Genomic DNA, 9718 nt, shown 5'->3' on the forward strand with positions numbered 1-9718 from the left:
TGCTGGCTAAGGCCACGTCCATAGAGGAGTTACTAGCCCTGCACACAACTCGGGGGGGGGGGCGGAGGGGGGAGGCATCTGCCTGAAAATCGGAGTATTTGAATGTTCCTCCAGATATAACGGCACCAAGCCCAGCGGGGGATATTCTGCTATCCGGGGAATCCATTGCCGAGCTCCCGCCTGTAGCCGCTGCTACCATTGACCAGTTTGTTGATTGGTTCCAGTGCAGCACCCCTCACATAATAAAGGTGAAGCCCGTCTGGCTGCCACAAAGCCGTGTGTAATGGTCACCTCTGTAAGGCTCATTTTGCCTGGAATGTAAAGTATTGTGTGTAACCTATTCCAGATGAGAGCTATATCACTGTGTGATATTTGGAAGGGGGGAAACTGTGTCTTGGGGAACAGGGATTGTTCCCATACAGTTAGTAAGGCAACCAGCACTGTCCTTTTGTGTTAGCATTTCTCTGCATGCAGACACAGTAATTCACTTAGCTAAGATGCATGCAGAGAAATGCCGGTTTGTGTCAGAAATCGGGAGCGGCTTAGTACCTTGACTATGGTGAGTGGGGAAGGGTTGTGATTCAGGTACGGAGAACTGGTTCTCGGCAGTGCAGACCCTTTGTTTACCCGAGACGCTAAGGCACCTACCCAGCGGGACGTATGGGGCTCGCCAGGGAGCCATTGCCGGGTCTGAGCCCCATAGCACGATTTCCAATGGTCAGTTTGAATTTCTCGCTCGCCAGACGCTCACTCCACGATGGGCGCCCTAAAGTCCTTAAGCCGGTCCCTTATATGATTGGTGCAGCCTGGCGAGCTCTTGTCCTTTGATTGGCTGCACCGTCACAATATGCCCTTTGATTGGCCGGTGGCCCCTGCTCCATGGAAACAATAGGCAACCGAGGGCTATGTAAGGGGAGCAGCCAATCAGAGTACCAGACAAGTTTTGGAGTTGATCTGAGACGCGACTGGCTGGTTTTTTGAAAGTGCTATTGGACAAATAGCACAGAGAAGCAGGAGGAGGAGCTAAAGCAGGCCCCTGCACATAGTTCAGTCTATATTCTCCTCCAGGCCCAGTTGGTGAGTGTACATGGTGTGTTTTGTATGTTTGCAAGATATACATTTTTGTTTATTCAACTATTGTGTCCTGTATTGAAAGTTCTGGTCTCCCGTTACAGTTGTAATTTACCCTATAACAAATTTCATATGGCCGGGGTGTATCTATGTTAGTGGAACCTGATCAGAGTGCCAGGTCTGTCTGATCCTAGCGTGGAAGTGAACTAAGTGGTGTGCTCCGAGGCTGTGCTGGAGACACCTGAAACCGAACTGGGAGTCTAACCGAGTGGGACATTATAAGTGCTTCTATGCAGAGTTGCCGGAGAAGCAGAGAGCAGGACTTTAAAGTTGAGAATTTGAAAGTTCTCTGCCACATATTGCACCAGAGAGGTCTCGAAGGTCCCTATCCCCTTACATAGATTACCTTGTGACCAATCACAGTGCAGATGTTGCACAGCAACCATCACTCCTGGCCCTGCGCTCTGGGCAGTGTGAATAGCCATAATCAGTGGTCATCAAATCACCCAAAAATCTACTTGACGGACCAAAAAAATCTACTCGCCACCTAGCCCTACCCTAGTCTCGCCCCACCACTAGTCCCACCCCCAAGGCCCGCTTTAAAAAATGTTTTGAATAAATTCCTAGTAAGAACAACATTCGTTGTTGACATAAGTTTATTTATTGTATTACATTATACTACAATTAGTCCTTGTTAAGTGTATGTGTGTATATGTGTGTGTATGTGTGTGTATATCTGTATCTGTGTGTGTATGTATATGTCAGATTTAGAAAAAAAAAGCCAGGTGTGAATGACTAGTTTCCTGAACCCTTTAAGCAGTGTCTGGACGTCCCCGCTTCACAATATCTAAAGCAGCAATCTCACCTGGAATCTTACCTGATCCGCAGTCTTTCAATGTCCAGGTACCCTCATTCCCGCAATGTTATATGTTGGAGGGGAGGTGTTCCCTACCTGTCTTCTGGGTTAGGAGGGATTCCGATGTCTCCCGTGTGAAGCTTGAGTCAGATCTGGAAGAAAGAAGTATAGGAGAGTGAGAGAGACAGAGAGACAGAGGGGGCAGAGAGACTGAGAGAGACAGAGAGGGCAGATAGAGAGACAGACAGAGGGGGCGGGAGAGAGAGAGAGACAGAGGGGGCGGGAGAGAGAGACAGAGGGGGCGGGAGAGAGAGACAGAGGGGGCGGGAGAGAGAGACAGAGGGGGCGGGAGAGAGAGACAGAGGGGGCGGGAGAGAGAGACAGGGGGTGGGAGTGAGAGAGAGGGGGCGAGAGAGAGAGACACAGAGGGAAAGGGAGAGAGGGGGAGAGGGGGAAAGGGAGAGAGGGAAAGAGAGAGGGGGCGGGAGGGAGAGAGAGAGAGAGAGAGGGAAAGAGAGAGGGGGCGGGAGGGAGAGAGAGAGAGAGGGAAAGAGAGAGGGGGCGGGAGAGAGAGAGAGAGAGGGGGCGAGAGAGAGAGAGGGGGCGAGAGAGAGAGAGGGGGCGAGAGAGAGAGAGGGGGCGAGAGAGAGAGAGGGGGCGAGAGAGAGAGAGGGGGCGAGAGAGAGAGAGGGGGCGAGAGAGAGAGAGGGGGCGAGAGAGAGAGAGGGGGCGAGAGAGAGAGAGGGGGCGAGAGAGAGAGAGGGGGCGAGAGAGAGAGAGGGGGCGAGAGAGAGAGAGGGGGCGAGAGAGAGAGAGAGAGAGAGAGAGAGAGAGAGACAGTCTTGATTTATCAGTAAACAAGATTGGTTTTATAACATGGTCGTGTGAGAGAAATTCTTGTATAGAGTACCTGCGAAGACTAACTCCCCCTTTGGCAGGATCTGTCGCAGGTGGAGGCGCTGCACCGAACATATACATATATACATATACATACATATATACATATATACATATATGCATATACACACATACACATACACATACATACATACATCCCGGGCTCTCCGTAACAGCTTGCCAAGCGATAGGAAGCAGGGTTACACCTGGAAACATCTGGATACAAAGCAGAATAACAGACACCTGGCCATTCAGAATGGCAACATCTGGAAAAACTACTTCAAGGACCTTTACCAAGAAATCCCAGAAGAAAACCTGACACAAGAACAAAAACAAATCTTCACCAAACAAACATCACTGGAGAACACTATAAAATATAACCAAAACCCTCTGGACATACCAATCACAATCCAGGAAATAAAAGAAAAAATAAAACTAATAAAAACCAAGAAAGCCAGCGGACCAGATGGCATTCTACAAGAGATGCTGAAGTATAGCAATCCATCTATACAAGAAGCAATACTGAAAATGTTCAACCTGGTCCTCACTACTGGCTACTTCCCTGAACTATGGAACGAAGACTGATAACCCCTATGCACAAGAAAGGAGACAGGCTGGACCCATCCAATTACAGAGGAATCTGTGTTAGCAGCACCCTGGGGAAACTGTTCAACAGCATCTTGAACAGCACAATCCTCACCTTCCTGACAGAGCAGTGTACTGAGTAAAAGCCAGACAGGCTTCCTGCCAAACCACTGCACCACGGATCACATCTATACCCTACACAGCCTGATTAATAAGCACGTCCACAACACCAACAAGTGCAAAATCTTTGCTTGCTTTGTGGACTTCAAAAAAGCCTTTGACTCCATCTGGCAGCCAGGCCTATTGCTGAAAATACTAGAGAGCGGAATAGGGGGGAGAACATACGACACAATCAAAAGTATGTACTCTGAAAACAAAGGCTGCGTGAAAGTTAATAACTAAAGGACTGACTTCTTCCATCAAGGCTGTGGAGTTAGACAGGGCTGCAGTCTGAGTCCCACACTTTTTAACATTTACATCAATGAGCTTACAGCAGCCCTAGTATCTTCCTCAGCACCTGGGCTCAACTTGGCTGGAACTGAGATTAAGTCTCTACTATACACAGACGACCTGCTCCTGCTGTCTCCAACAGAACAAGGCCTCCAACAGAAACTGGCAATACTAGAAAAATTCAGCCAGGCCTGGGCACTCTGTGAACCTAGAAAAAAACAGAATAATGGTATTCCAGAAAAAATATAAAAAACATCCAACCATATCGCAATTCACACTGGACGACAATGCACTGGAACAGACAGCGAGTTACACATACCTAGGTCTAACAATCAGCTCATCAGGGAAATTCAGCCTGGCCATAAATACACTGAAGGAGAAGGCCCGCAGAGCATTCTACACAATAGAGAAACAGATGTACCACCTCAAACCACCAATACGAATCTGGATGAAAATATTCAACAGCATCATCACACCCATCCTTCTGTATGGCAGCGAGGTGTGCGGCCCTGTAACATTCCCAGACTCCACAAAATGGGATACCAGCCCAACAGAAATACTGCATCTGGAATTCTGCAAAACACCTTCTCCAAGTACACAGGAGTACATCAAACAATGCATGCCGGGCTGAGCTGGGCCGCTTTCCTCTACTGCTCACTGGACAGAAGAGAGCACTGACATGCTGGGCCCACCTAAACACCAGCCATCCACAGTCTTACTGCTACAGAGCAATGAGAAGCCAGGACCTCCTCACTAAACACTGTGCCATCAAATAACTTGTCCTCTCACTCCAAGGACAAAACCCCACACAGATCAACAACCTGCCGAAAAAATAAATCAACTCAATCGCCAACGAAATAAAGAAGCGGTATGTGACTAGGTGGGACAATGAAATCCAGCGCTCAAAGAAGCTGGAAACCTACCACAGCCTACAGAGAGAATAGAACGAAATCACCTTGTGCCGAGAGGGAAGATGAATCAGCGGGCACTACGGTGCAGTAAAAATCGATGAGGCTGGACTGTGCTACAAAAGAATCCTTTATTGAAACATGGATAAAAATTGAGAGGAGGGAAGAGAACCCCTGCACCTCTAACGCGTTTCACCCGCAATCTGGCTTTTTCAACTCTATAGAGGTGCAGGGGTTCTCTTCCCTCCTCTCAATTTTTATCCATGTTTCAATAAAGGATTCTTTTGTAGCACAGTCCAGCCTCATCGATTTTTACTGCACCGTAGTGCCCGCTGATTCATCTTCCCTCTCGGCACAAGGTGATTTCGTTCAATTCTCTCTGTAGGCTGTGGTAGGTTTCCAGCTTCTTTGAGCGCTGGATTTCATTGTCCCACCTAGTCACAGTCCAGCCTCATCGATTTTTACTGCACCGTAGTGCCCGCTGATTCATCTTCCCTCTCGGCACAAGGTGATTTCTTTCTGCTCTCATTCAGCTGGAGCACACAGACCCGGATATACACATGGACATATGTGAGTACTATCATGCTTTAAAGTGAGCTGCCCCACTACCATTGGTTTATTTTGTTCTTGGTGTACATCAGAGGTTTGGGGGGGTCCTAGGATATCCCCCATACAACTCTCTTTACCCTTGCTTAACCGTGGTTCATCTAGGGGTTAATGCCTAAGCTCTAAGCATGCATCAAGGACATTATGTGTTCCGGTTTGCAGTGAATTAAACAACATATTTTCTGTGCATTAATGGGTATATGCTCTGTAACACTAGTTACTTTTGGGGTCCTAACCTCAACATCTTCTATCTACAGAGAGAATACACTCTGGCACCCTACCTACTGAAGGTAAAAGACCCAAAGCAGAGACAGAACCTGGGCCAGTACAGAATAAGTGCCCATAGACTAGAAACAGGCAGACACAGACAGAACTGGAAGCCCCGGGAGATGAGACTGTGCCAAAGATGTGAGCTAGGAGAGGTAGAAGATGAAACACACTTCCTGTTGCGTTGCACACAATACTATGAAATGAGGAGTGCCCACCTAGAGAAACTCACTGCACTTATCCAGAACTTTAATAATATAGAGGAGAACCAAAAAATAGCGATCCTCCTGGGAGAAGATGAAACCACAGCAGAACTGGCTGCACACTATGTCAGCACCTGCCACAGGCTGAGAAACGTCCACTAACCCCCACACCCCTGTGTGAAACTGTTACCCATATACTGTGCAACCATTATACCCTATCCCCTAGTATTCATGTAATCATTGTCCCCCACCCCCTATTATTCACGCGAGGGCGAGGCAGAGGGCGAGACAGAGGGCGAGACTTCAACTTACACACACACTTACACACTCCACTCTGGTATGCTGCATCTCCCTCCCCCCCCCGCCCACTCTCTTTCCTGCCATGAGTGAGGATATCCAGCCTGGGGGGCTCCCACCGTCCGCCTCGCCCGCGATACACATGGAAGCAGCAGCAACACGAGCAGCACTTCCTCCAGCCACACAGCGCCGCTCCGCAGACACATCCAGCTAAAGCCACAATCTCCAGGCCTCTCTCCGCCTCTGGTCCCGGCAGTTGCTAGGAGATCCTTAGTGCGGGAGGGCGTGCCTGTATGCGCCTGCGTTGGTGTGTGGTGTAGCGTAACTGCAGTGCCTCCAAGGGATGTCTTCGGCTGGGCTATCCTTACGGCGTCCCGCGTTGCTAGGTGACCCGCTTGATCGTGTCCCGGCATCCTGAAATGAGCCACAGCACAGCAACGGCACTCTACAGGGGGTTAAATGCACTCCTCCGGGCGATCGGGGGTTGCATTTGTCGAACACTGGCTATAATCATGTGTGTGCATGGTCCATCTCAGCTTCAAACATTCTCCGGATTGGACAGCTGATTAAAGAGACAATGCTGAATGGCCTAGCCGCCCCCTCTCCATGGTTTTGTATGAGAACCAAACCTATATAAGCCCAGAAAGACTTCCAGAGATTCAGAGAAACTCTGCGTCCGGTGGAACCGTTTGTTGACTGTTTTGAAGCAACATGCTCCAGCTGCTGGAGGTCCTCACCCAAGCCTTTCTTAGTTCCAGAGGCCTCACAGTCTGCAAGAACTTAACCACAGGATAAGCAAGCTTAAGCGACATCATGAACTCTAGTAAGAGTTTATGTTCTATGTTTTCCCCTTTTAATTTCTATTGGGCTAGGCCTGTACTATTACCTATTCCTAATAACTCGTCCCCCTAGGATCCCTAGAAATGGTGTGATCTGCATGCGGGTCATGACAATGCATATGCAGAAAACACGTCCCCATCAAGCTCTTGCAATATCCACAACTGGGTGTCGTCTCTCAGACAGAGGTAAATAAGGTTTATGTGCAATGCAGCAAGTAAAGTGTGGCATAGATTTCCATATCCCAGTGGTCAGCCAACTACGTTACAGATGCACATCATACACAGATACAGTTGTATTGAGGCATACTCACAGACACCATGCAATGCCGATTTGGCAACCAATTGTTTCCTGGCTGGCGAGAGCTGCTAACCCCTATTTGTAGTAGCACTGGTACTGCTTGTTGACTTCCACAATGGAGGTTGAGTATTGCCGGTAGACCGTGTAATCTTCAGCAGCACACCTTCAATTATAAATGCCATTTACAATGAATGTGTTGTATTACATACAAGCTTCATTACCCTGTCAGAGAGACGACAATACGTCCAAGGGGTATGGACATTCCAAGAGCTTGATCACAACTGTTATAATGCAGACAAATACTTTTTGAACTCAGAACAGCTCAAGATACTTCAACAAGTGGGGCGGATTACTTGGCACCAAAAGTCCCCTATGGCCTATTATGGAGACTGAACCAAAACAACATTGTAATTGTGCATTAGGTGAGACTTATATATGTTTGTTGAAGGGCATTCAGGGAGACATACTTCCAATTATACCACTATCCTGCTTATTATTGTAGTTTCTATGCACCTCCTATAGTTTTTTTTAGATTTCTGAGGCATGAAGAAGTGTGGTTACTTTGCAACATAATCCTACATTTCCTATAAGGATATGTAATGATAGCTCAAACTTTTCATAACTGCGCATTGTACCATAATTTACCACATCATTGTTTTAGCATAGCACAATTATCGCCATTGTATATTCCTCTCCCCTGTGCCTTATTCTGTCTGGTGTAGTTGCTAATTTCCGATTATAAGACAATGATTAAAAGATGGGCCAATGGGGATCATATTAATAAAGGTTAACCCATTGTCCCTACCTATCTTAAGGGATCCTCAGGGGGTTAACCCAGTATCCCAGAGAATAATGTGATTGGGTTTATGTACCTCCCTGATTAGAATGAGTATGTTTTGCTGCTGCCCATGTGTGCAGGGCTGGTAATCACTCAGCGAGCCTGCACACACAGAGATAGGGTCCTGCTATCAGGAATGTGGGTGGGGAAGTGCCCCAGCCATTGTTAGGAGTGGGGAGGAGCGCTGACTCAGGTCTGGGGAACAATGTCTCACCGAGTGGCGCTATTGTTCAGTCCAGATTCTGAGGCGCCTATCTCTGAGGGATATATTGGGTTGTCTTGGGGAACCGTTGCTGGGTATAAGCCCCGTAGGTACAATTTCTATTTGTCAGTTTGAATTTTCCACACCTCTTCAAACCCACCTCTGTGGGGTGTCTTAGGGGCACAGTCACCTGCTGTGTCCCGGATTGGCCGATCAGACGAGCCTCTGCTTGGTGATTAGTCAGCACCCCGTCTTCCATGCTTTGCTATTAAGACAGGTAACCTATGTAAAGACAGAAAGTTACTCCCTGCACTTTAATCATTGGGTAGCAATAAATGGGGAAATAAATATACATAGTGAAAACTAAATCTAGAAGACAAAGGAGACTTTTGGTTACATCCTTTGATCAAATAATGCCAAGCTTGGTAACCAACTTCAAGGTAAGTCTCAATAGCAGGTCCCTATGCTAAATGCATATACATGTTCTGTGAAATATACCCTGTAAAGAGCTGCCGATTTCTCATTACTATGCCATCCGAGGTTTGTGCCGGAGATAAACCAAAGTGAGGCGTGTAAGTGGAGGCGAGCAGGCGATTTGAACTTGCTATAGTGCAAATATCATCCCTGGATTACTGCGCTACCCACAGCGGACGGAGCGTGGAAACCTCCCGGGTTAGCCTTGGAAGCGGCGCCTGGCACCTAGTTGAGAAAGGATTCCCTGTTTGGGTGAGTTTGTGCCCAAACTGTGGGTAGCGCTGTCTGTCGACCTCATTCAAAATGTGTGTGTGTGTGTGTGTGTGTGTGTGTGTGTTCCCGATGTTAAGTGTCCTCGTCTCCTGTGACTGATATCACAACCTGCAAATAATATCCACCTCCCCAGGACCAGCTGTGAGATGAGGGCCGGATCTTTTCCTGGGAGTGCGTCTGTTTCTCTCCTGGGCTTTGCATGTACAGTAGACCGTTGGCATCTCGTTTCTCAAGGTTACGTTTCCTAGACAATGGAAAATTAAATAGAAACGTGTTATTGGGAGTTTTTAAAACCCACTATTTTGGGGAGGGGAGGGGGAGATATTTTGCACACCCACAGGTTCCTAGTTTATGGTTGTGCTACTCCCCAATGTTGCTGTGATTAAGGATAAACAGCTCCTATTAAAATAAGTTTTCTAAGAGGTTTCAAATACGATGTTATGTCAATGTTTCTCCATAAGAGGAAACATTGAGGAATTCAAAATAAAATGTAATATAAAAATAAATATAAATAAAAAGGCAAAACCTACATCTCAGATAACAGATTTGTATAATGAGTCCATTCACTTCTCCATCTCACCATTATGTGTCTGTAGTGACGATGATGGGATAAGCTGCCTAACCAGGATCACCTTACAGTGGGTGATTTGTGGA

The sequence above is a fragment of the Ascaphus truei genome (genome assembly GCF_040206685.1).
Source record: "Ascaphus truei isolate aAscTru1 chromosome 12 unlocalized genomic scaffold, aAscTru1.hap1 SUPER_12_unloc_4, whole genome shotgun sequence".
Classification (NCBI taxonomy): Eukaryota; Metazoa; Chordata; class Amphibia; order Anura; family Ascaphidae; genus Ascaphus; species Ascaphus truei.